Below are 15,833 nucleotides of genomic sequence, written 5' to 3'. Positions count from 1 at the left end.
ACCATAAAAAAAAGTTATTTTTGATTCTATGTCAAAACCGTCTCCATCGAATGGAAAGAATTTCGGAGTATAGTTTTTCATTTTTCTGCTGAATCTTTTTCGAATACAAGATATCACCCACGTCTTCCAGTTTCCTCATTATGACCATTACGTACCATTAAAATACCAAAAATTCAAAGAGTCCCACTCTTGAAACTAGGTTGAACACATCTATTGAATATATGGACCTTTTGTAAAATAAAAGTATTCTTCAAATTTTCTCGTATAATGCGCTGTTTTCGAGTAATTTTCTGCTCAAAAATAAAAAGTATATGTGAAATTTGACGAATTGGGTACTTTGGCTGAATTCAACTCTGTTTATAAGAACCACAGATGTGCAATCACACAAATTTAGCTAGTTATTCTGAAGGTAATATTATTTTTCCAGGGGTGGCATAGCTTATTATGAAAACTTAAAATGGCTGCATCTTTTTATCAAGGCCGAATCGGAAAAAATGGTATAGGAAAAAAGTGCTTCTTTTGACCTCAAGAAGCCACTGTTGAGAGACTCACGCTGTATACAGAGTGTATTTGAAGGTGAGGCTTTTTTTCAACAGAACGTAGAACTGGTCAAAATGAAGCGTTTCTTCAACAATCACCTATAGAAAACTTTCGAAATGACAAAGTTGAAAAAAAAATTGAAAATGATTACTGAAATAGATCCTAATATGACCCTAGACCGTTTGTTAGCTGAATTATCGCTAAGCAGTGGGAAAAAACTCATCTTTTGATTCGACCATGTGGTTTCGTTTAGGATATTGGCTCGTTCGATATTTGCGTGGTAATGAAAATGGAAACTTAGGATTCCCAAATTGTTCTCATTACTTCTTACGGCCGGTTTCATAATCAAAAGCCGCTATAACTTTAAAGCTTCCTTTAACCCTACTAAAAATGACAGTAGAGGAAGCTTTAAGCTTCAAGTGACTTTAAATTTGATTATTAAACCGGACGTAAGTAACTTACACGATTTTATGAAATGGCTCATTTCGATAGCAACTGACAGAAGAGACTTAGGACACACGTGTGAAAAATAGAATAACACTTCAAAATCCCACCAATGAAATTCGTCTAAATTATTCACGAATTTTTTCACAATGGGCATCACAATTTTGTGCGAACATTCCAACAATCGTCGTAAAAATGGGTTGAAATGGGGAAACATCATAGCACTACTTCAACATAACTAACATAAGCACTTTCAAGAAACTGCCTGGAATTTCTACTTTTTTTTCACCCTAAATTGTACGATACAACAATTATGATTCTCCCAAAACTGACCTGATGCATCTAATCCGATGAACTTGGTACTGAAGCATTTATCGTCCAGCCATATATTTATGTTTTGTTTCGTCTCTGCAATGCCGGAGTCACCTTCCACAGTCCCGTACTTGAAATTCAATGAAATTTTGTCGAACTTCTAGAGGTTCTATCTTAGCCATCTTGGATATTTTATATAGACAATTTTTCATTAAACGACTTTCTTTGATGAGTTCTACCTTCTCTCAAAAAAAGCCTCCCTTTTGAAAACACCCTGTATAGGCAAATAAAATAAGAAAACCTGCATTGAAACAACTAAATCGGAGTATAAAAGAATAAAACACATAGACAGAGTGTGTTATTCTCAAAGAATGCCTTGATATAAGTAATCTAGAAAAACTTTTGGCTCCAGCAACATTTTAGCTTATTTAACCCTATTGAAATTCACTACAAAAGCCAGATCAGAAGAGATCGTGTGATTTGAAATAATCAATGTTTTCTGTTCCCATAAACCACTCAAAAACTGTGAGGAGCAGATTGGTACGAGAGCACACTTCATTTCCGTCTAACCGCGAGTTTATCCATTTCCTCCTGCGGAGTTCTTCTCCTCGACTGCATCCGCTCAAATCGCCCCTTCAGATTGGGAGATTCCATCCCCCAACCCCGCATGGGAAGAGCGACACCCCTTATTAGAATTTGCAATTCGAATATTTAAACTTCCGCGGACTCGACTTTATATTCTCGGGTTCTTCCGGTAGAAAGTTCTGGAATAATTCAGATTACGGTTGATGTTTTGAGAGGAGATAGCTGTGGATCTTCCTCTCCTGTAAATATGGGGTTTTTTTGGAAGCTGCAACGGTTCTTCTAAGTTGTGGCTGACCGAAGCGTAGGACTGTCCGTTGGTAAAATTTTATTATGTTCATATTTACAGTCTTTCTGTAGTTTTGATGTCATTTCTTTAGCATTTTCACAGTTTCCTATTGTAATTATCTCACCATGAGTACCAAAATCCATCAAAGGTTAGATTAGGTTAGGTTAGGTTTGGTAATGTTAGGTTAGGTTTAGTTAGGTTAGATTAGGTTAGGTTTGGTTAGGTTAGGTTATGTTTGGTTATGTTAGATTAGGTTTGGTTAGATTAGGTTAGGTTTGGTTAGGTTAGGTTAGGTTTGGTTTGGTTAGGTTAGGGTAGGTTTGGTTAGGTTAGGGTAGGTTAAAAATTAATAGATCACAGATTGCAGATCATGTGTGTTCTAATACAGGAGACCACATGATGGATTGGAATAGTAGTAAAATTTAAATCACAAAACCGGATCATTATTAATGAAAAATTGAAGAATCCACGTGTATTTTGTTGGATCAAAATAATAATTTAGACAATTCTTCGGTAGGAATAGATATTGGTATTGATTTACTGAGGAAGAATCTGACACTCGGTAAGTTCAAAATTAAATGAATCAATATCTTCGCGTACCTATTAAGAAATTAATATCAATTGAGAAACTACCATTCATAAGATTTTTTAAGACTTTGCCTGATGAATGAGTCTGATTTAGACACCAAAACGTTACGAAGTTACCATTTTAAAATGTTCTATTTTTCGTTCATTGTCAGGCAACAATTTTTCTATCTGATTTTTACCTGACAAATCAGTGCAAGAATTTAGGAAGGAGCAAATCAATTATTTCTAATTTTCAATTGATTTTGTTTCAGAGACTGGGAGTGACAACCCTAAAGAGGTTCAGAAGATGCAAAATCATCCTACATTGATATCAATCAATGGATATCTAAAAATCTCAGGTTATTACCCCTCCGCTCTCATGAAAAATAGCTACCTATATCAGAGGATTCCAAAAGTCTGAATACCTTAAGTGTCCGAAGCTCGTCTGTATATTGGTGTGATTCAGATGCTCGTAGAGTTCCTCTAAGGAGCTGTAGAATAATAGAGGTCAACTCCAAAGGAACATTGGCCACAGTAGAAACTACAGAACAGTAAGAGAAAGTTACAACGAGCCGATGCTAGAAGGAACTGAAGACTCAATAATGATTAGGTCATTTCTCAGACGTATAAATCATCCCAAGACAGATTGAAGCAGTTGCAGTCAAATTTGTGCAACAACACCTCAAACATGGTGCGATATATTTCTGCAAGACGACTTGCATCCTCAAGCACCGCGAAAAAAAGCCTCTATAACTATCCTTGATTGCCGAATAATGAAATTTCGAACTCTAGTTTATAGTGTAGGGTGCTAAAGTTATACGGTCGAATTCCCGCGTTGATTTCTGTTTCCAAAGAAACCGCGCATTCCGTTTCAGAGCGGCGATAGCTCAGCATCAAACTCGCGTTAGCTCCGGCATCTACTCGCAGCCACACAATGACATCTGCGGTATGTTCGCAGGCCGTTCCACCATCGCGATATCTCCCCGGCGATGCGCTCTTCCACTAGATATATGGAACACAATAAAACGTTCCACCTGAAGACATTATGCAAAATCAATTCCTCTCTTTTTCCAACAATAGGGACGCCACCCACCGCCGTCCCTCCGCGGCTCAGCGAGAGTCGGGATTGCGAGGATTAAGACAATCCACGCTCCATTCTTCTGGAGATCCCGGAGATGTGTGTTCTGGTTTTCTCGGGCTATCGATTGGGGATTCGGCGGATTTCTGGAAAGGGGAGGATTTGGTGGGATTGGATCAATTGTTGTTCGTTTCGGTGTCTATAGATATAGCTTTCGATGGGGGTTTCCCCGGAATAGTTCGTTTTGGTTCATGTTTCAGACTGAGGAATTGATTTCATGAGGGTTGTACTAGAATTTTGCTCTAGAAAGAGAATGGCTGGCTGCCTATCAGTTCGGTGAGCTTAAAGAAAAGTTTCAATATCCAACAGATCCAAAAATATGCGTGCTGCTGTTATCCAAGAGTCTGCAATCGACCCAATACTTCTTCAGATTCCAATCAGAGTCTTCTATAAGCAGCAAACTTTCCACTCCTTTGCGGACAACATTACACTTCACTCTAGCAATTCATCGTTAGCGCTCAGCAAGGACCTCAAGATCTCCATTCACAGGACATGATACTGGTATACTTTACAATTAATATCTTGCATCCTTGCGAATATTTCCCTATTATGAAATCCCACATGAGTGAAAGAACATTCCAGACCATCCTGAAAGTGGAGACATCTAGTGAACCTCTGAGTAATCCAGGTGTTCCACAAGGAAGTGTTCTTGGAACAACATTATTCCCACGTCGATGTATTCAATTAAAGAGATACAGGCGGATGACAAGTTGTCATGCTGACTTCATCCTCATCATTGCTGAATCCCGTTACCGGGAATGAATCGACAAAAAGAATCAAAAACAAAACTATAGGTGCGATCAAACTTATAATTTCTTAGGGCTACTTCCGACTGTGTGCCCTCCTGTGACTGAAGAGATCCAACCGTGACCTACAGATCCTTCCACACTCCGGGCATGGATACTCACAAACCAGATCTGGCCGTCGCTGTATTCTTCTAGAGTCTCCATTATTGCTGTGGACCAAAGACCTCTACTGTGATCTGTCTAACGCTAGTTGTTTCCAGTTATAAATGGCATTAACTGATTTTAGGGATTGATTCAGTATATCCTTCAACCGCTTATACTGGCCTCCTGATTTCCGAGCTAATTCGCCATAAAGAGCTATTTTGGGGAGTGTTGTGTCTTGCATCCTCAAAATGTGGCCGCTCCATCTGAGTCGGGCTGAGTCGTTACTTGAGTCTCAATTGTTGTAAAACTCGCGCGATGCAAGACTTCCTCATATGAAACTTTGTGGAAACATCTGATGTGCATTATTTGTCTAAGATGACGTTGTTGCGTTTGTTTAATATGTCGCCTGTAGGGCTTCCAGCTTTCGCTTCCGTAAAGAAGCGTTGGTAGGACCACTGCTTTGCAAACAGCTGTCTTGGTCTTCAGATTGAGGTCGTGATTTTGAAACACTCTATCCCTTAGCTTCAGAATGCCCGTGATGCCGAATTGATACGGTTGTGTATTTCCGTGTCCAGGTTAGCCCTAGTATTTGTGAAGCTTTCCAAGTATTAAAACTGCTCGACCTGTTCTACAGCTCCAGACTAATATATTGTTTGTTGAAGGCTTTCTGGCAGACTCACCAGGTTGTTCTGACGGAGGTAGGATGATTTGACAGGTCACTGACCCATTTCTTTCGCAGAAATCGAAAATTGGTTCTCAACTTCTACCGCCTCGGGAGACGAGGCACATTTTCGAGATGGAATTCGAAAATTGCCTAAATAGTGAATAAAGGTACAAGCCATTCAACCTCCTACAAAGCATCCTGATCAAATGAAAAGAAGTGAATGAAGCAAAATCATCGCATCTACGAAAAAAATAAAATAAAATACAACTAGATCAGAAACTGACTTGGCAGCAACACAAAATAAAGAAAGCATTTGGAAGTCATAGCTTCCCTATTCCATTTTTTTTTTCAGCTCATGATTGGCTTCATCTCATGACTTCTGTTGATTATAAGTTTATTTTGTTGTACATATACCGTTAGTTGAGTTTTGTTGTTTTTATGATGTTATTTCTCATTCCTTAACCGACTTGAGATGAGAAATTGTGTTTGAGTCAAATGAAATGAAATATATGGAAGGATATTGATCATTTCCAACTATGTATGTAGCAGTTTTAAATACATGTGTATAAATCTAAGCATCCCCCAGAGTGGAAACTCTTAGCTGACTCAATCCTTACATAGGAAACGGATAAGCCTACAGTGAGATAAAGATGTTTCCCCAGCTAATCGTACAGGAAAGCGTACAGGGAAATGAGGTGTGTGCGAGTGTGTCGCCAACAATGAACTTATCTCCTCTGCAGGGAGATCTACGACTCTGGCGTAGTGGCGCGACAAAATGCATCATTTGTAACGCGTTCCGTGACGTCGCACCTATGAACGAATCTACACTGGTCTTCGTTCCAGCCCAAAATAAAAATAGAGCTTTTTTATGGTGTAGGTATATATCTTTGTATAAATTTACTAGTTTTCCTTTCTAATTTTTCCGCAATCTCTCTTGCAAAATTCAAACAGCCACCAAAGTCTCTTCTCCACTAGATTTCTAAATTTCTCATCGAAATGTTAGTTTGGATTGTGAAGGAATTGACCTATCATCAAATGCAACAATAAACATGTTCATTATAACGACCAGCGAAACACCATTTGATTATTTGAGTTTTCTCATCAACACTCAACATTTTGAATTCAGAGAAATTATGGTCGCAAGGCCGGTTCGCACTACTCGTGCTCGTACTCGTCTTGGGCTTGTCTAGTAGATTGGTGTAGCTCGTCTGACTCGCGGCCTGTTCGTTCTACCATTGTCCACATTATCTCAGTTGCTGGTCAAGCTTTAACTCACGAGGACTCTCTTCATTTGGGGCTCGACGAGTACAGCGATCCTTTACTTTGATGTGCCGACAACAAGCGGACATATCAGAAGTCTCGCGCTCTTGTCTCTAGGCTTGAGCTATCGTCCACTTACTCGCAAGCCACTCGAGTACATAAGCACGAGCGCGAGAAGTGTGGACCGGTCTTCACCCTCAGCACGAGCTTTGCTCGGGCGAAACTCAACTGAGTCAGCAGACCAGCTGTAACACGTGATTTAAAAAGCTTGAATTTGTACTCACCTCCTCGCGTGATGTTACAGGAAGGACCAGAGCTCTGCTCTTTCTTTTCCATTGGGAGTTCAGCTTCCTCAGGTTATTTTCCAGCTGAGTCAGCGTCGTTCACGGTATAATGCGTATTGAAAGGGTAACACCCAATTCGGTGGGAAAAAAATTGCGAAGGACCGATTGCGATAAACAATCGTTCGCCAATCGATCACCTCGAACAGAAGTCGACAAATAATATCGTTACCCCCGAAGACGAGAAAAGAATTATGTATCGATAAATCTCCCCGATTGAGCTAACCGATAGGTATTACTGTCAATATTTGCGCCTCATAAATTCGGAGAGTGTGTACGGCGTCGAGAGAACATGGTCCCTAACCTGAGGATACCGCTGTCGTGCCTCGACGACCCATTTTGATTTACGGGCCCGGAGAATGGGTCCCTTTGTCTGCGTGAATATTCCGCACATTTATGGACCTCCTCCTGTTTAGAAGAATGGGGAAATTCAGCTATAGGGGTTTTGGTTTTTTCTCGTTCACATCGAAAAGTTCGATTGATTTTTCAAACATTCATGTTGTTTCATTTTCAAACTTCCTTTATTCTTTTTATTTTTATTTATTTTAATTTTTATTTATTGGTCTGCCTGTGGAAAGGAAATCTAGATCACGTAGTAAGTGTGAACATAAAATAGTAGACTGTGTATTTTCATTTTGAACTGTCACAATACTGAGCCTTGGGGAACTCCAGCGTTTAGACTGAAACCACGAACTGGCACCATAATATAAATATTGCTAAGCAATCATTAATCCTCAGCAAAATGCAGCTGTTAATCATACGAGTGAAAGAATATGTTAGAAATTTCTTCAATTCAATTTATATTTTACTTACAATAAGTACACAAACTTGGAACAAAAACGGAGAGTAAAAGAAATATGCCTAATTCAAAAGACTTATAATAGTGCAACTATTTTCCTCAATTCTTACATTCTTACAAACTCAATTTACCTTCGCTATAAATGTTTAGATAGTTGTTGACCACCTCTCATGGTCATCTTCAGCTTCGGTAGTAACATCTGCAGCTACCTACCATGATTTACGACCCCATATTTCATCCATAACCATAACGCTGACGAAATATTGGGGATGAAAATACATAAATAATATTTCACCAAGCACTTTGTCAGACATGATTTACTTCAATGGAAATAATAATTGTCCAGAACCACCTCAAAATTGTGACCATGTGGCATATTTGGATTAACTCATTTTTTTGCATCGATATAAATCAACTTCAACTTTGGGGGTAATTTGGGTATAGTCAAATTTCGTACCTTGAGCAGAAACAAAACTTTCTGTTATGTCATCAGCAGAAAATTTATAACCTATGCATATAATATTATTAATTCTTTTTCTTATAATATAGTATATACTATCTATTTTATAAAAATATAAATTTGACTTGTAAAAATATTTTATTAGGTCTTTTATTATTCAGTTTTTTTGTGTTGTGTGCAGATTTTTTATTAAGAAATTTTTTATGAATTATACAGTTTTCGTTGTTAGGTTTGTTTTAGTCTGTTATGCAGTTGTAAAAATTAGTTTCCTTTGAATTGATCAATTCTTATTCAATGAAAATTTTCACTTTCTAAAAACCAAATGTAAAGGGAAAAAACTGTAAACTAAATCTCATAACGTGTGTCGTAAAAAATGAACACTGAATTTTTTATCTCCGTGGAACAGACGAAAGAGCATCCAACATACAGTTGCTTTCCGTCATAAATCAAAAATGATTCGTATTGCCTTGATTAACAGGAATTGTTTGCTAAAGAGAGTTAATTCGGTATGTTTATTTGAATGGCCGAGGGAAGTGCTATTCGTTGTATACGGCTTTATGAAAGCGGCCTTTCGGCCTCCTGTCAGATTTCCGCAGGACCGGACTCGATAATATTTCATGCGATAAATGGAATAACGAGATCTCGAAATTTTTAACAATTATCTTCCAAGGTTCGTATCATTATAATTAATTGATGTTAAACAAATTACTCTTAAAAAAACTTATTGTTGGATAAACTTTATTCAACTTCAAAATCTATTCATTGTCCATTATATCCACATAGATAAAATTCCTTCTGACGTACTTTTGTTACACATACAGAAAAATTACAATAAAATTCCCTACATCACTGTCTTTCGTCTTTTTTCAGAAAATAAAATAAATTACTGATAAAATTCGACAGATTGGCAATGATAAAAAGGTATTTGAGGCTGTTTCATCCATTTGAGATACTATTTCCGAATAGACATATGAAATTCAATAAATACTGCAAAATTTTATTTTCAGGTTTCATCTGCTAATTTGAAATTTTTTAAGTTTTAATTTCGATACCAAAAAAAAATTCAATAAATACTGAAAAAGAATATAATCATAATTTTGTTATACTAGAATAATAACCACTATTGCCAGACCGTCGAAAAATCCCGGAATTCCAGACCCGACCGCATGACAAATGCGCATTCCGATAACTTTAATAAATCCAGCGAAATTTGTCCCAAATGGCATTCGGGACATATTCGGGAAGTACGCCGGACACAAAGTGGATGCCATCAATCTGGACAGCTCACGGTAGGCGCCTGGCGTCGCGACGCAAGGGGGCCGAAAGATGGGAAACCGGCTTTATATTAGTTTTCGTATATTGTATATTATACCGTTTCCGAGATTTGATAAATTTGAATAATATGCAGTGTAATGCTGCGTCCCTTCACTATTGCATGCATTCATTCATGTTTTGTGTTATATGGGGGTATAAGCGGGATTGCCGTAGATTATGGGGCGTCGTTCACTCTTTTCTTCACGTGCCCTGTACGAATTTATTCGAAGTGGAGGGATTCATTCCTTGGGACGCCGAAGCTATTGAGGAACGCAGTCACCACTCGAAAGTGAAAAACCACAGGATCAAAAACACATGCGTTCCTCTATTAGAATAATTATATTTTGGTCGATCAACTCATTTTTGAGGATTGTTTTGACTTGACAATCTCATTATAAAAACTTTGTTCATCGACCTTGACGAAATATAACATTTTACGTACTATTTTCTGAAAGGTTTCTCGACTATTTTTGGAGGCAAGTATTTTTCGTCCGCAGACACTTTTCGTCCGCATACACTTTTTGTCCGAATACACTTTTCGTCCACATAAACTTTTCATACGATGTCTTCATTATGATACGGCAAGATACCAAAGTTTTTATCAAAGAAGATTTTGATGAAGTTTTGATAGAAGCTGATGACAAAAAATACTTAAGGGCTAAGGTTGTAATGATTTTTAGAATGGCAGGAGCTTATAGGAAGACAGAGTCAGCATTTCTTCCATTTGAAAATAAAAACGTATCGCACAATATACAGGGTGTTCCTAAATTGAACGTACAAACGAAAAGGGGAGATTCCTTAAGTGAGTTTAAGAAAAAAAAGTCCCATAAACATGGGGTCGCAAACGTTTCGTTTTCGAGATACAGAGTGTTGAAGTTTGAATTTTTTTCAAGTTTTTTTTTTCTCATAGTATCTACACTCCACAAGATATTCAACTGAAATTTGGCATAGATATTACATTTTAGAGTTCTCACCACGTGACATGGCAATTTCGATAGAAGATCTACAGGGTGATATTTTTTCTGGAACACTGCCACCTGTTCTTCTGCAGAACTTTTTTTTGGTGAGCAACTGTTAATTTGAAAAAATGTAAAAAGAAGCTTTGTTCTTATACTAAACTTTTCGGTCTCTTATAGTTTTGTCGTATCTACCAACGATTCCGAGAAAAAACGATTCTCTCGAAATTCTCGTAACTATGATAGGAAGGCCAGTTTGTAATCTGTGGTAGATACGACAAAACTACAAGAGACCGAAAAGTTTAGTATAAGAACAAAGCTTCTTTTGACATTTTTTCAAAGTAACAGTTGCTCACCAAAAAAAAGTTCTGCAGAAGAACAGGTGGCAGTGTTCCAGAGAAAATATCACCCTGTAGATCTTCTATCGAAATTGCCATGTCACGTAGTGAGAACTCTAAAATGTAATATCTATGCCAAATTTCAGTTGAATATGTTGTGAAGTGTAGATACTATGAGAAAAAAACTTGAAAAAAATTCAAACTTCAACACTCTGTATCTCGAAAACTAAACGTTTGCGACTCCATGTTTATAGGACTTTTTTTTCTCGAACTCACTTGAGGAATCTCCCCTTTTCGTTTGTACGTTCAATTAAGGAAGTGTTTTTTTTTTGAAGTCAAGAATCTACTGTTAAATTATTTGTTTAAGCCAAAGACTAACCCTTTATATGTATATCAAAATTTAAAAAAACAATTTTTGTCGAGTTACCTCCAGTAATTCGAGAGAAAAATTCTAGATATCATTCATCGTTCATTACCTTATATATAACGACGAAAATCCAGATATTGAGCAAAGAATTAGCTGCATTCAGGTAAATATCACATTATCCGAACAACAACCCCTGCATACTACCTGAAACAAATCCAGAATTGCTTCACGCCAACTATGACCGAATTGAAAGAAACTCACCCTCCGTCGTACCTCCCCTAGCGCCCACGACCGAAATAATTTATATGGGAATGAAAATTTGGCATAACCGCAAAGAAACATCCAAGACGTGACATCGACCATTTATCTTACGGTGCCAAAACTACCGAGCTACCGACTACACTATAATTTCTTGCGTTCCGTCCCGGGATCGTTCAAAAACCGAAACAGTCCCAGCTACCCTTATTTAGTCGCTTATTAGTGCTGTTATACATAAAGTGCGGGATTTTCCCCGACTGATTTATTGCTTACGTCTACGTCAATTTACCCCCCGTCGATGCTCTGCGATGGTCCTAATCGTGCCGAAAGTCTTCGGGAAGATGAAAGGTGAAAGTACCTACATCACTTTCAGTTATGCACTCACCTTTTTTATACCTCATAAACTTCTAGCTCGAACCTGCATTTTATACACAAATACATATTATATTATATAACATTTAGTTCTTTATTATAATATCATGTCCATTAATATCGATTTAACTAAGGCCTTTGACTCGGTGAATCGGAGAGCGCTATGGAAAATCTTGGGACGACTTGGAGTACCCGAAAAATTCTTAGCAATGTGTAAAAGCCTCCATACCAACAACACCGATAGAATGCAGAAAAATGGCTCTACAACCGACCATTTCTTAACCAACTCTGGATCAAAGCAAGGCTGCGTCTTAGCGCCTTTACTGTTCAATATTTTCGCCATAGCTGTCTCGATAATTGCTGACTTGAGTATGCCTGTTAGAGGTGTTGTAATAAGATTCAGATTTGATGGAGGCCTATTTAACCTGAAGCTCCTCAGAACAAAAACCTGTAGAAAGTTTATAGCGGAACTTCAATATGCAGACGACTGTTCACTTACCGCTAGCAGCTCAGAGGATCTACAGCTAATATTGGACACTTATAAGCATATGTACGAAGCCTTAGGCCTTAGACTCAATATTGACAAAACCAAAATCCAAAAGTCCGCCAGAAAGCCTTCAAACAGCCTTCAACCAGGAGGATGAAACTCTAGAACAGGTCGAACAGTTCAAATACACTTGTACTTGGGAAGCTTCATGAATACTAGGGCTAACCTGGATTTCGAAATACACAACCGTATCAATTCGGCATCATGGGCTTACTGGAAGCTAAAGGACAGAGTGTTTCAAAATCACGACCTCAATCTGAAGACCAAGACAGCTGTCTACAAAGCATTGGTCCTCTCAACGCTTCTTCACGGAAGCGAAAGCTGGACGCCCTACAGGCGACATATTAAACAGCTTGAACAAACGTAACATCGTCATCTAAGACAAATAATGCACATCAGATGGTTCCACAAAGTTTCAAATGCAGAAGTCATGCAGCGCGCGAGTTGTATAACAATTGAGACTCAAGTAACGAGGACCCGAATGAGACGGAGCGGCCTCATTCTGAGAATGCAAGACTCCCCAAACTAGCTCTGTATGGCGAATTCACGGAGGGAGCTCGGAAACCAGAAGGCCAGTACAAGCGGATATACTGAATCAATCATTAAAATAAGTTAATGCCAATCATAACTGGGGACAACTAGCGTTAGACAGGTCACAGTGGAGGTCTTTGGTCCTCAGTTATAATGGAGACTCGAGAAGAATAAAGCGACGGCCAGATCTGGTTGGTGACTATCCATGCCCTGAGTGTGGAAGGATCTGTAGGTCAAGGTTGGGTCTCTTCAGTCACAGGGGGTCACACAGTCGCAATTAGCCCTAAGAGATTATAACTTTGACCACACCGATAGTTTGGCTTTTTTATTTTTTTTTTGTAGATTTATTATCGGTAATGAATGAATGAATGAATGGCTGTTAAAATATTTGTACAAGTCAAAGAGTCGCTATGTATATCTCAATTGTCGTAATTGCTTTTGACGTAGGTCTCTTTCTTCGAAAAAATTAATGATTATGTTGATTTAAAACAGTAATCATATCTCGAAAACCGTTCGATAGAGTTTTCACGGTTGGGTCTCTTCAGTCACAGGAGCACACACAATCGAAACTAGCCCTAAGAAATTATAAGTTTGATAGCACCGATAGTAGTGTTTTTGAGTCTTTTTGTAGATTTATTCTAGGTACCGGGATACAGCAATGATGATGATTCTAAAGTCATACCTACTTCAGTTATTTTTGAAATTACTATAGTGATCATCATAAAAAAATTTACTGTTCAGTCAAGTAAATAAATAAATGAATAAAATCAATTCGGGTAAAGTGAACTAGTTTTCGGAAGTAACGATAAAGGACATCCGAGGAATAACAGAATCTACATAAATATTGCACGATATCAACCCCTGGGCCACACAGAATCATTCACTTTTATTTGACAAGTGGGGGTTAAAGTTGAATGAACAGGTTACGTCAGAGTCTCACGGGATACAGTTTAGCCGGGGAAAATTACCTTTTTAACCGGGGGCCGAGAGGAGACTAGTGTCCAGGGGCGGCAGAGTGGGCGTCTAGGAATAAGATTGAACGTTCCCCGAGGATTCGTAAGGGCTCTCTAAGAAATTGTGTCTTTGTTTCGGATATATTTTATTTCGTATGTCGTTTTGTGATGGTGAAGGGAAAGGGAGAAAGTTATTGTTTGGATATTTCGGTTGAACTCGAAGCAGCACTGAAATTTAAAAAAAAAACAGACAAAATGAATCGAAACGAAGAAACTTAATAAATAAAAGTATGTAATATTTTTATATTTCACATACCCACAATCTCTTTCAATAATTGAATCTGATGTACGAGGATGTATTGATATCTTGTTAGCCTAGACCAGTTCCAAAAAAAATAAAGCGTTACCATACCAACAAACAATAACTCATTAGAAGTGTCAGTGTGAAGTTTAAGGTCAAAAAGTAAACCAGTGTAACGCAATAAATTAAAAGAAAGAAGATGTCCACCGACATTGTGAAAATCGAAAAATTGGAGTATCGAGCCATCATCAAGTACCTGTATTTAAAAGGGTTAAGAGGTAAGCAGATTTACGAAAATATGCATAATACCCTTGGTGATCAATGTCTTTCTTATGCGACCGTGAAAAATTGGACTGCAAGATTCAAAATTCCATTTAAGATGATGACCGATCGATAAGGCCAGTTTCTGTGTCAGTCCCCGAAAATATCGATGCAGTTCATGACATTATTTTATCAGACCGTCGAATTGGGCTAAAACGAATATCTGAAGCGCTGAATATTTCATACGAACGCGTTCATCATATAGTTCACGTCAATTTGGACATGAGAAAAATTGCTGCAGAATGGATCCCTAAATATTTGAATGTTGACCAAAAGCGTGCAAGGGTAGAAGCATCGCGTTCGATCTGTGCTCGATTTGAAAACGATGTAGACTTCTTAAACCGAATTGTTACAATGGATGAGACTTGGGTACATTTCTACGATCCAGAAACAAAGCAGCAATCGATGGAACGGCGACACTCTGGTTCTCCAAAACCTAGGAAGTTTCGTGTCCAAAAATTCGCTGGAAAAGTTCTTGCTTCAGGTTTTTGAGAGTGCCATGGAGTTATTAGGATCGATTCTTTGGATGAGGGTAGAACAATAACCGGAGATTACTATTCGACGTTACTGACCACTGAATGGGAAAAAATTGAAGAGAAAAGAAGCGGAAAGCTTTCCCAAGGTGTTCTGTTTTTGCAGGACAACGCCCCTGCACACAAATCTCATGTTGCCATGCAAAATATTCGTAATTTAGGGTTTGAATCACTGAAACACCCCCCTTGTTCACCAGATTTGGCTTCATCCGACTATCGTCTCTTTCCACAACTGAAAAAAAGTTTAAAAGGTCGTAAATTCTCTACCAACGAGGAGGAAATAAAATCTGTGGAGGTCTGGTTTGCAGAGCAAGAAGAAACATTTGTTTTGGAAAGGTCTAGAGACGTTGCAGGTTCGCTGTAATCAATGTACCCAATTAAGAGGAGAATATGTTGAGTAATAAAATATTTTGACATTGAAATTTTGTTTGGTTCTTCAGTAGGCTAAAAATATTTCAATATATCTTCGTATGTATAATAATTTCCATTTAAATTCAAGCATTCGTGAAACAAACGTGAAAAGTAGAGGCGACCATTACGAATATGCTCATTTTGGATGTAACAATTAAGATTATTAATCTCCTAGAAAAATTATAACGAAATTGCACTCGGGCTACAAAAAAACCATTGTAATCTCTGCTACACGACATAAGCGCATGCAGGAAATATAAAAACACACATTTTATATTTAATTAAACCTTCTGCAACATTAGCAGTTGGCCTTAACTTGGGAAATGAACGCGGTCAGGTTTTCTA

The sequence above is a fragment of the Coccinella septempunctata genome, chromosome 8 (genome assembly GCF_907165205.1).
Source record: "Coccinella septempunctata chromosome 8, icCocSept1.1, whole genome shotgun sequence".
NCBI classification, from domain to species: Eukaryota; Metazoa; Arthropoda; class Insecta; order Coleoptera; family Coccinellidae; genus Coccinella; species Coccinella septempunctata.
The sequence above is the reverse complement of the archived record's forward strand: the minus strand, read 5'-3'. Positions refer to the sequence as shown.